The sequence below is a fragment of the Stenella coeruleoalba genome, assembly GCF_951394435.1.
Source record: "Stenella coeruleoalba genome assembly, chromosome: 16".
NCBI classification, from domain to species: domain Eukaryota; kingdom Metazoa; phylum Chordata; class Mammalia; order Artiodactyla; family Delphinidae; genus Stenella; species Stenella coeruleoalba.
In genome coordinates this window covers 5,362,782-5,375,474 of record NC_137162.1, presented here as the reverse complement: position 1 = coordinate 5,375,474, position 12,693 = coordinate 5,362,782, and the positions used below count along the sequence as shown (strand labels likewise).

At 46.2% G+C, this 12,693-nt stretch overlaps 1 protein-coding gene across 2 annotated transcripts in view; it reads left to right on the top strand.

Moving 5' to 3' along the window:
* Positions 1-12,693, top strand: part of DOCK1 (dedicator of cytokinesis 1) — a 527,155-nt gene that overhangs the window by 186,032 nt on the left and 328,430 nt on the right. The window lies entirely within an intron of this gene.

Genomic DNA, 12,693 nt, shown 5'->3' with positions numbered 1-12,693 from the left:
CAGAGGGGTGGATCCCCACGTTGGAGCCGGGAACCCACCTTGGCTGTCCTGGCTCCTCCTCCCCAGCTGAGGTGAAGGACTCGGGCTCATTATCATGCTGTGTGCGGACAGCCAATGAATGGGCGGTAATGGCTCCAAGCACTGTTGGGAGATGTGACTTGACTACTTGAAAGCTGGTTAAATAGATTATGTGCTTCTCAAAAAAGATGACTCTTGCATGTAATCTGCAGCATGGAGTGAGCAGATTTTCAAAGCAAGTTACGAAGAGACAGAAAGGTCAGAGCTTCATAATTTGTACATTTGTAGCTTTGTTCCCATGTGATTATATTGTTGCCCACGTATCTAACAAAAGCTGGGAAAATTAAAGCTTAAATCCTATTATAGAAATGAAAATTTTCAATATAATTAAATTAAAATAGACACTAGGACACCAAGGTTTGGGATTTATGCCCACACAGATATTTTACATTAATGTTATAGGAATTGGAATAAAAGAAATCAACCTTAGATACCATTAACTTTTAAATTAGTCAAGAGCATTGGACATCCTTGCAAGAAGCCTTTCCAGCTGAGATGGGAGTTGTGCTCTTACCCACATGGGCTGCTTTCTGCTGCAGTCCTTAACCTGAGACCTTGGGAAAGCTCATTCCAGTTAACGCTGAATTCCCTTGCCTTTCAAGATCTAGCCTTTCCATATTCTCATATTCAAAGTGACCAAAGCAATTGACAGATTTCCTTTAGAGCTTACTGTCTACTTACCTTGTGTCATAAGTTTGTTTTTGCAGAATAGTGTAAGATTTGGAGAATAAAGATTTGAAGATTTAGTGGTAAGACAATCCCTGTGTAGTCTTGATAGTAGTTTAGTTTAATACTCTTGGTGGATTACTTTGGTTTAAGCTTACTGTTCATTGGGGCCACCTTGTTTTTTATTTTTTCTCTGATGTTTGGAATCTAGCAGTGAGTAGGAATGGAAAATGTGCCATTCCTTCATTCTCGGGCCATTCCTGTAGCTCTTTCCTTCAGTATAACAAGTAGGCTCCTTTTACACAGTGTTCATCAACCTCATAAAACTTCATTTGTGTTCCATTTTTTTCTTTTTTCCTCTAACATCTTTATTGGAATATAACTGCTCTACAATGTTGTGTTAGTTTCTGCTGTATAACAAAGTGAATCAGCTATTTGCATATGTATATCCCCATATCCCCTCCCTCTTATGGTTCCCTCCCAGCCTCCTTATCCCATCCCTCTAGGTGGTCCCAAAGCATGGAGCTGATCTCCCTGTGCTATGCAGCTGCTTCCCACTAGCTATCTGTTTTACATTTGGTAGTGTATATATGTCAGTGCCATTCTCTCACTTTGTCCCAGCTTACCCTTCCCCCTCCCCGTGTCCTCAAGTTCATTCTCTACGTCTGTGTCTTTATTCCTGTCCTGCCCCTAGGTTCATGAGAACCATTTGTGTTCCTTTTTTTTTTTTTTTTTTTTTTTTGCAGTACGCAGGCCTCTCACTGTTGTGGCCTCTCCCCTTGCGGAGCACAGGCTCTGGACCTGCAGGCCAAGTGGCCATGGCTCACGGGCCCAGCTGCTCCGCGGCATGTGGGATCTTCCCGGACCGGGGCACGAACCCGCGTCCTCTGCCTCGGCAGGCGGACTCTCAACCACTGCACCACCAGGGAAGCCCTGTGTTCCATTTTTGAACAATACAGAGCTCCTTAAAAATGTAGGCCTGGAGAGCTCAAATAATTTTCCTCATTCTTATTTTCAAGGTGAATGATTCTTCCAGTTCTCAAGCAGAGTAAAATTCTCCTTTTTAATGGTGGAAACATTAGTTACAGCCGCTCTTTAAAACCTGAGGGCAAAGGCCCAGATGCCTATTGGGGCTAGCTAGTAGGAATTAGCAAAGTCAGATTTCTAGACCGTTTTCACTGTGATTCGATCCAAGATTTTATATCTCTAAAAAAATTACCCTGTCAATCAATTTGTTGTGCTTTAAATCGTAGAAAGAAAAGCTGTGTGTTTAATATAGACCTATAGTAAAATATACCTTCTTAGTGCTTCGGATCGATGAATAAATCAAAATAAAATCTCCTGAGCTTCTCCACTGTGGAGAATGGAGAGGTATTTCTCTTACTAAAAGGGTTCTTAAACCCAGACGTACTCTGTAGTAGTTTTTGTTAACTTGATGGATGCTTTTCACAGAAAGAAAAATTGGGGTTGGGACCCTCATATGCCGTAATTACTTAATGTACCACTCGTATAGCATTCTGGAATACTTTAATTAGAGAGTTGTGCTGAAGACTTCTAATGAACGTTACCAGCTGTGAACCCCAAAGTTGCTTAATTCTTTAAGTAATGATGGAGTATGAATACAATTTTCTCCTCTTTTTTTTATGCCCTGAGAAAATTTTAATCTTTATCTGTAAAGTACTGTACCTTTCTTCATCCCTCATTCTGTATATCACTCTGTAGCTTTCATTATACGTGTTTTTGAAAAGATCATTTGTTAAAACAGTGCAGCCTTTTTAGAAATGGCCTAATGAATCTAGGAGGGTGAACTCAATTTCAGTTTCTTAATTATATCCATTCCAATTCCATTGTAATTTGTTGAGTACCTACCATGTGCTCAGGACTGTTGGTTAGCAAGTTTGATTCCTCTGAGAATGGCTTCAGAGCCATCAGTTTAAAAATGCATAATTGGGAAAGAGTAATTTTCTTAATTTACAGATAATGACCCAGGAGTTAAGTAGCAAGTCCTAGTCTGCCAGTAAAATCCCAGGCAGGGAGCTGTCCACCACCGTGGTGCTGATTAGGGAGTTGTCTTGTTACAAATGCACCCCCTACTCTTTTCATAAGCTGTTTCACATGCAGCATAAGAGTTACGCATTCTGAAAACTGAATTCACTTCAAGTGCCATATGGAACACGATAAAGTACAAGTATGTGAATAAATAAACACATAAATAGATTAAACATAAATAAACCATGTAGTGTTGTGTTCATGTGCTTATGGAGTTTTCATAGTCTTCTCTTCTCTTTCTGTGTGATCATATTGGCAGTGCTAAGTTCCTCAGGGTGTAGTTGGTCTAACCTTTATCATAGGTTAGCCTTTATCATAGGCTCTCTGTTCTGCACCCACCTCTGAGTGGACTCCTGTCCCTGTCGCTTGATATTGGGGACATGAGAGCAGTCTTAGAAGAGGCTGCCTTGGTTGTCCCATACCCAGTCATGCTCACATTGGCACTGGGACAGCAGGTCTCTGAGTCTCCCCAGTTCATGGTTCCTTCCCGGCCCCAAGCTTAGCTCTGTATGTGCACCGTGTTGCGTACAGAAACTTGCCTGGGACAGTTGGAGGAGCCCCAGGTCAGCCTGCAGTCTCCTATGTTCTCCTTCTAGACCCTACTTTTTTCTGTTGCGTAAACTCCTCCCTGAGGGCACAGTCCTTCCCTCAAGATGGAGCGGACAGACCATATGATTTTGACGTTGTTTTTTTAACTGTAGAGCTCAGTATGGGGGCAAGCAGTAGAGGAGTGTGTGCTGGGCCACACTGGCCAAAACCTGTGTTCTTGGTTAGCTTCACGCTCTTGGGTAAAAGCATGCACACGACTCCCCAGCTCTGTTTTCCTCTCTTTGTTTTCTCATCCTCCACGTGGTAAGATTCTGCCCAAGGATAGGCAGACCCGTCGAATTCCTCTCAAATGTACCAAGCCACCTCCTTAAATGCATTTCCATCCAGAGGATAGATTCCTGGTCTGACCAGTACTTTCCACACTATCTTCCCTTGCATTTTGTTTGAGTCTTTCTAATATTTTCATCTGCTTTTAAATGGGACTCATTTTAGACTTTTCTCCATTGGTTCTTCTTCCATTTCTTTTTTCTGACAAAGTATTTATTATTATGATACTAGTGGCTGGTTCACCTCTATGATTATACTTCTCCAAACTACAGGATACAAACTATCTGCTGCCCCACTCCGTTCTTTCAACAGATGACACACTTTTTACAAGGCCCGGTGGCTTCATCCAGAAGATGTGTCTTTGACCAGCTTCTTTTTCCTATTGTTCCACAATCTGTATCTTGCCATGTTCACTTCCAATTTCCAGGATACTTTTAATTGCTCTGTCACTCAATTAAAATTTTGTGACATTGGGTACCTCAGAGCTGACAGGCAGATTATCTTATTTCTGATCATTTCAGCACTGAGCCAAGTGGTGCTGAGAATCTTCTTACCAGAATACTTACAGAGGTACTACCTGGAGGTAGGAATCGAAACACAGTGCCGGGCAGTTGTATTTACTCCATTTTACAGACAAAGAAACTGAAGTTCAGAAAGGAGAACTGACATACTTAGGGTTACTTGATGTGAATTGATCCTCCTGGTTCTGCTCATGATCACAGCTTACTTAAAGTGAATGAAAGTAATTCTTGGAAAAGTTTAATCTGCATTAGACCTGTAAAGATACCTGAGTCATACATGTTGACACACACGTGCACATGCATGGGTCAGAGGAGCTCTGGCTTCAGGATCAGGCATCTGACTCTGGCTCAGCTGCTTCCTGGTCCCTATTCTGGCTCCTGGCTCCCACATCTGTAAAAGTTGGACACGAGTAGATTGCTCCTGTGATCCCTTCCATTGCTGGCTCTGTTTTCTTTATTTCTGGTGTTTAAAGATTTGCATGGAAGGAGAGAATTATTTGAACAAATCGAATCATGTGGGTGCCGAGTTCTTAGATCGTTGAAAAGTAAGACGACTGTATAAGATGAATAGCAAACCTCCCCCATTTGCGGGGCTCGTACTGTTTAACTCGCATTGAAAGCGTTCATCTGGGTCTCAGTTCTGTGTAACAGGCTCAAGGTTATTAAATGCACTTTATGGATCATTTAATGTAACCAAACTAAAAACTAAGAAGCACATTATTTAGTGTTCATAAAATGAAGGTTTTAAATGGACAGATTCATTCTTGTATTTGCATCTTGCTTTGATGTAGAGCTGTAATGGAGTTATAGACGGATATTCTGCTTGGACATTTATAAGCTGATAATGCCTGTTGAATACCTTTTATAAAGATTAATATTTTTTACTCTGTGCCCATTACCAGAGCATTAATCATAATGGCTTCAGCCTGCACAGCTGAGGATGAACAGATGTGCAATCATTGCTGTCTGTAATCATAGTGGATCACACTGGGAAAGGGGGTGCGGAAGGCTGGCTGGTGTGTTGCAGGACCTCTGATCCCCACGGCTGATTTGCGTGGAGTCTGAGCCCATGGGCTGCCTGCTCCGGGCTGTCAGCATTCCCTTCTGTGCACGGCAGCGAAAACCAGGACAACCCAACCGTGCTGGCTGGTTTTCGCTTCCTTGTGGGGTCAGGCCTGTGCCTTGACTCAGACTACCAGGCACTGATGAGGCCTGCAGTCCTGTACATGTGAAGAGGATCTGACAGGAGGAAGCTGTGGCCTTGATTCTCCTTCCAGAGATGAACACTGGTTTATTAAAATGAGAAATCGCACAAGAGGTCTGTAACATCTGCTTCCTAGCATACTCCGAGACTGCGCTGTCCAACCGAGTTAGAATGCCAGCTACGTATGTAATTGATAATTTTATACAGTCCACAGTAAGAAAAAAAAGTACAAAGCAGTTGGTGACATTAATTTTAATAATATATTTTATCTGAAATATCATGTCAACATGACTTTGATCTAAATAGGACAACTGGCATGTTTTACATTCTTGATTCATACGAAGTCTCTGAAATCCCGTGTGTTTTTCACATTTATCCCCATCTCAATTTGGATGCTATATTTTCATCACAGATGCTTGATCTTAACATTTAATATAATTTACCAGTGAAAAGTAGACCTACATACCCAAGTTGTTCCCGTTGTTCCAAACAGTGGTTAACAATAACTGAATCAGATGTCTTTTTTTTCCATTTAAGTTAAAATAGTGCATAAAATTAACTGAAATGGGAAATTCTACTCCTCAGCTGCTAGCTACATTTCAGGGGTTCACTGGCTACCCTACTGGATAGCAAACTCTAAGGCATTAGTTTTCTGTGTGTACTTTGTTGAAAAGGCTGACTTTGCATAATAGTGTTATTTCTGTGACTGTTACTGACAGCTGCTAGTTACTGAATGCTTACTACTTGCCAGACACACACATTATATCATCTGATTCTCACAGTAAACCCGAGGGGTTAACAATATCAGGCCTATTTTGCAAAGAAGGACAATTAAGGATTTTAGAGAATTTAAGTCACTCGCCTGAGATTCAAGGCAAAGAGTGAGCAAGGTGGGTTTTATGATTTCCTGTGTGCATGGGTAAACTGAACTTTAGTGAGGCCAAAAGGCTGTTCCAAAATCAAAAAGACTGTTAGTCCCAAACTCCCACTTTGTCCCTCCCCTCTCCCTCCCCTTTGGCAACCATAAGTTTGTTTTCTATGTCTGTGAGTCTTGGGATTAACAAAAAGTACACTACTATGTATAAAATAGGTAAACAACAAGGACCTTGTGATAAGCAATATCTTGTAATAACCTATAACGGAAAGCAGTCTGAAAAAGGTTAGATATGTGTATAACTGAATCACTGTGCTGTATACCGGAAACTAACACATCATTGTAAATCAGCTCTACTCCAATTAAAAAGCCAACAAACAAAATCGAATAGACCCAGGTTCCTGGACTTCCAGTCAGGTATTTGTTGCAGCTGTTTTCCATGTGTTTATCTATGGGTAGTTTATTTGAAATGTGTTTTCTTTTTAAAATATAAGGGTTTGTTTGTTTGATTGTTTTTCTTTCTTTTTTTTTCTTTTCTCTTTTTTTTCCTTGGGTGGGGGGATTGTCAGGTTCCTGGGCCATCTGTTTTGAACAAAATGGGACAGTTGGCACAAATCATGCTAGAGAAATGACATTCTGTTCATGGAGAAGGGTATTCAGGACACTGAGTTGGGACACTTAGAATATGACAGGAGATTCCTCTTCCTTGGATGCTTTAAAACAGCTCATTGCAGGCGTGAGTGTGTGTGTGTGAGTGTGTGGTGTGAGTGTGTATGGTGTGTGTGTGTGTGTGTGTGTGTGGTGTGTGTGAGTGTGTGTGGTGTGAGAGAGTGTGTGTGTGTGTGAGTGTGGGGGGGTAGTAGCTTCCTCTGTGCTCTTAATTTTTTGTCTTGACTTACAATAAAATTTCGGGATCTTTAGTGTTATTCCGAACTTGTGTCCCACTACTTCTTGAAAAACAAACTGGAAGGAGCTGAAATGCAGAGTGGGGACGTCCTTTGTAGAGTGAGGTTTGTTCTGCTTTGGTTGCGGGCTGCTGGGTGGCTGGGACGGCACCAGGAGGTGGACCTGCTTCTCACTGCAGACTCTCCTGTGATAACCCTGCACCTGTAACACAGTGACCCCAGACCACCGCTCACATGCGGGTGCGAGCACACACACGCTCACACACATGTGTGCCCGTGCGCCTGAACACTGCTGTCCGGATTGGCTTGGACACCATCCAGTGAAACTGAGCCACCAGAAAGGCAGGAGTGATCTTGCTATGGTTGCTTTGTCCCTCTGGTGTCTTCCTGGGATGCGACGGGGCAGCCCTCGGCTGCAGGTCCTTCCTCGACGGATAGGAGCAAAGTGCTAGGTTTACGCATGAAAAAGGACAAAAAGTCCTATGGACAAAAGTCCTATGCAGCAGCTGTCCTGCTGGGAAGAGCGCGCTTCTCCACACGAGCGCATGCATGCATGCATGCATGCTCACACACACACGGTTGCACACGTGCTTGAAGTCACTGCACACACGTGTGCACGCATGGACACACACACTTCCACTGTCAGGTCTTAGTGTATGTGTGAGGGCTACTCCCATGGATGAGAACAAGACCTCTGCTCTCACGGAGACTGTGTCCCAGGAAGGAGAAACAGGTCACAGAGCTAGTCGTAATTTCCAGCAGTCCCAGAGCTGGCACCTGAGGCCTGCCTGTCCCCAGGTCCGTCGGGGGGCTGAGCTGGGGCCTGCTGATCACGGCTCACCAAGAAGGTGGGTGTGTCAGCTTGGGCTGCTTCCAGCTTTGGTCCCTGCGGCCGCTGCAGGACTCTGGGGCGTTGCCATCCTTCCTGTGGGGACCTGGGACGTATTTCTGAAGGCGCTGCTGCCCTGTGTCCCTCTGTCTCTGGAGGCCTGCGTGAGATGCCTGCGTGGTCCTTGTGCCTGTGAGAAAAGCCCAGGCAAGAGGCTGCTCTGCCTGGTGACCTGGTCCCGTGATGGGCGTGTGGTCGGGGATGGGGCCCTGTCCCGGGGCCGGAGGTGTGGTCCTCCACACAGGAACGTTGGACCCTCACAAAGTCCTGCTCGTGTTGTCTTCTTTCATCCTCTCGATGAAGTAGGCTTATCCCCATGACCCGCCTGTATCGTGACCAGCCAGAGATGGGGTGGGTTATGGCGTTAGAGCTACAGTTGTCCTGTGGATGTTGAAAACATCCCACGTGTACATACTATGGGTTCATCTGGAGGATTATAACAAATGGGCTTTTTATGTTCTCAGGCTAGGAGAATGAAATGTCTCTAAACGTGGCAAAATGGTAGTGAAGTGTCCAAAAGTTTGGTGTCCAGAGCCTCAGAGGAGGCTGGGTAACGAATGCACAGAGCGATCGCAGACCCCTGGGTGGGGGGCGGGGGGCGGGCGCTCCCACCAGGCAGCCGAGGATGGCTGACAGCATCTGGACAGGGCGAGGATGGACAGGGCGGCCATCACTTCCCTCTCCCTGGAGTAATTCTGACAGATGACACCAACACACTCGGTTACTTCTGAGAACGGTGAAGTCCACACCTGCCTGTCCAGCGTGACGGATAAATGAGGCCGTATGGAATGGACTTTGGCCGGGGCATATGGGTTGCCAGGGCCTACAGAGCCATTTCTGCAAGCTCTGAGTCCAGAGCTGTGTTCCCTGATCCTCTAGGGCTCTTTGTGGACACACGCCTGCTCCCGCGCTGGCCTAGCAAACCCACTTGGCCTTCTACCGCTGTTGGGTCCCTCCCAGGCTTGCTTCAGACATGGCTTTGCTAAGCCTCCGTTGTCATGTTTTCCTTGGTCATGTGGTCAGGGTCTGTTTTTACCTGCTCAGCTCTTCGTGGCTCTTACTTCTCCCACTGACACGTCTTGGAAACTAGACTTATCCCCATAACGGTGGTGGCAGTGATAGGCATGACCGCGCGGATGGGGTGGCCGAGGGCTCACCCCCCGTTGAGGTCACACTGGGTGATGTGTTTCAGGTGGGAGGGAAAGAGGACTCATCCTGGAGATGTCCTGCCTGGGACCTTGAGGTTGAACGCAGGCGGGGCTGCACGCAGCCAGCTTTGCCAGGGGACCTCTCCTGCCCCTTGGGTGCTGGGAGCTGGGAGTGTAGCCCCTACTGTGGATGTTGTGCTGTGGTGTGGAAGGTCAACAGAGCTACTGGGGCGGATGTAACTTGCGAATGTCAGGATTGTGTAGGAAAGACATTGGATTTGGGATGCTTGTGGAGTTCTTGTATGCAGTGGGTCAGCATTTTGGGCAACTGCATTTTCAGGCTGGGTTCACTGCACGTGGTCATTTTCCTGTGGCATGTCCCTTGGACTGGCTTTGTCCCTGGGCGGCTCTCTGATGCCTGGGCTCCCCCATCCCCTCCACGCTGGCAGCCCGTCTCGGCTTGGGAGCACTTCCATCACAAGTTCAGGGGGCTGTGGCATTCAGAGAGATCCTCTCCATGGGGTCCTGTGTTCACCCTTGGCGTCACAGGAAGGGTTGGGTGGGAAGATAAGGGAATCGTGTGACGGCCCGTGACATCCAGGAGCACCAATGTGGAGAGACTGCCTGGTCCCCATGGGACAGCGCCGCCTCCTTGTGCTGTTTTCTCACTCCCTCACCTTCGGCGACCCCTGACAACATAGTCATCCAAGCCCGGCTGGCCCCTGTCCGGAGATATGCAGCACTTCAGCATGTCTGCGTTACCCCTGCCTAAGTATTGGTTACTGTAATGGTGACATCAACAAGTAAATGCATATACTCATATAGTCATTGGACAAAACTCAATCTGGAAAAATGGAGTTGCTATCAGTTCCTTTTCTAGGGATTAAATCAAAATGGAGCTTGAAAAAGCCTTAGCGTGAGCTTCCTACATGCGGTCCCCTGGAGGGCAGAGGAGCGGAAGGGCGTGTGCGGTTTCTGCACCTTCCCCTGAGCTGCCTCGCGCCTCCAGCCCCATGCCTTCTTTATCGTGTACTTCTTGGGAAAGTCTTCTAAGCAAGTCTCTGCATACGTTCAGGAACCATTCCGATGTTGCATGCTTAATTTTTCCTTATATTCAGAAAACTCAGGAAACATTAATGCAAAACTTGCTTTTAGGTATCATTAACTTTGGAAGTCCTAAAGTGTAAAATTCTAAAAACAAGCACAGGATATTTAAAGTTCCCGAGCTCTGCTGTCTTTTCTCTCGTGCACTGCATTTTAAAGGGACCTGCAGCGGCTGGGCTGGTTTCACCATCCAGAACTGGTGTTGTCAGCAGACAGTTCACGTTGGGGGATGGATGGTGCTGGAGTTAACAGGATTTCCCAACAGGAAGAGACAGTTAGTAATTGCATTTCATCTCGAATCTTATTTGTGTCTGGTTCATTATTTTTCTTTGATATTTCTGAACATTCCTTCTATTGTCCTATCTAAAAAACAAATGAAAACCCAAGTGATCTTTGATCCTTAGACCCCAGTGTGCCTTTATTTCACAGCCGTGCTTTCCGGAGCCGTGTCTGTGCTCCTATTTTCGTCTTCTCATCCCACTCCAGGAAGCTGCCTTGAGAAGGACTCCATCTGCTTTTATTTATTTCTTCTTTAATTTTATTTTTTTCGATCTGTGGGCTGCACTGCGCGGCACGTGGAATAGTTAGTTCCCTGACCAGAGATCGAACCTGCGCCCCTGCATTGGCAGCGTGGACTCTTAACCACTGGACCACCAGGGAATTCTCCTCGGTGTGCTTTTTATTGTCACATCCCAGGGCTGTGCTTTTCTACCCGTTCTTGCCACCATATTTGGCCACGCTGGCCACCTGCCCTCTCTTGGTTTGGGTGATGTCATTCATCTCTGCGTCAGCCCACATCTTTCCTCGCTCCGTCTTCTGTTCTAATACCAACATCCTGACTGCTGTTCACAGTTTTCCCTTCTCATTCTACACATTCCTCTTTGATGGTCTTATTCACATACTTGGCATTTATTATGGTCTAGGGCTGTTGCTTCTTCAGTCTGTAAGGCTGGAAATCTCTAAGGTCTAGAACCCTCTCTCCATGTGCCTACTAGATGAGGCCGCTTGGAGGTCCAGCAGCAACTCAGATTCAACGTGTCCAGAACCTGGTCCTTTTCTCTGTCCTTAAGCACCCTTCTGTCCCCAGTTTCCTCTCCTTGGATGGCATCACCTGGTGCCTTGGATGAACTTGTCACGCAAACGCTGGGTGCTGTGTTTGACTCTCCTTTAGCCCCCCCCCCTCCTCTCCACTTCATCACCTGCCACTGTGGTCAGCCTGCCTCCCGTTTGCTTTTGTTCAAGGCCTCTTCTTTCAAACTTGCCACTGTAGCAGGAGGTCAGGCCTTTACTGTGTCTTGCCTGGACTATTGCATTAGCTAACCTGTCCAGTAATGAGCCTCCCATCTCCACTGCCCTACCTGGTGCCGTCACGGCTGCTGTCTCTGGCCTTTTGATCTGATCATGTCCCTTCCCTGTCAGCATCTTCCAGTTCTCCACCTCTTTCTGTCTCATCCATCATGTTCAGGATGAAATCCAGCTGCCCGTCTGGTCTTTTATTCTGCTTCTCCTCTCCCCACCCTCCTGAACTGTGCGTGTGGCTCTGTGAATATGTCATCTGCTCCTGTCTACTTGACTTGGTGACTAGGGTTCCTTTTCCTGGATGCCCCCTCCCCCTCACTTTGTGGGAAATTCTGATTTCTCTTCCCGGCAGGTGAATGTATTACCTCCCTAACTTTCACCTCCAAGGTCAATACCTGCTCCCCACCGCCCCCTCCCTCATTAGCCCAGGGGTCTGGGAGACCAAAGAGGGGCTGGGGCTCTTCACCAGTATCTGTATCACATCATAAGAGCAAGTACCCTGTCCTGAGCATCTCACCTGTGCCAGGCCCAGGCCTTCTTGCCTCACCTTGCAGGAGTACATTGTACCTCCAACCTGTGAGTAGCTAGTGCCACTGTGCCCATGTTAGCAATGAGGAAACCGAGGCTCAGAGAGGTAACTAGCTCTGCCCGAGATAACCTTGCAAGGAAGCCAACGGAATTTAAACCCAGACAACCTCACTTCAGAGCCTGAGCTCTCAGCCCCCTGCAGACTGTCCCTCTGCAGATGTGAGCCCAGCAGAAAGTTGTCCCTGAGTGGGTAAACATTAAGTGGGGAATTTAGTAAGCTATGAACCGGCCAAGCTCAGGAAACTTCGGGAGGTATATGGGAGCAGGAAGGAACCATGCTCTGGTCTTCCTAGGAATTAATAAGAAGAGCTGCAATTCAAATCATTTTTGTTGTAACAAGTATTTCTTCTAAAGTTGCAAATCAGTAAATTTACAGTTCAGCACAGAAAATTAGTTAAAACCCCAGCACGCTTGTTGGCATTTGTGTCTGTGTACATACTGTTGGATATATGTGAATGTGTATTTATATGTTTGTTTGTGAACTATCGTTGT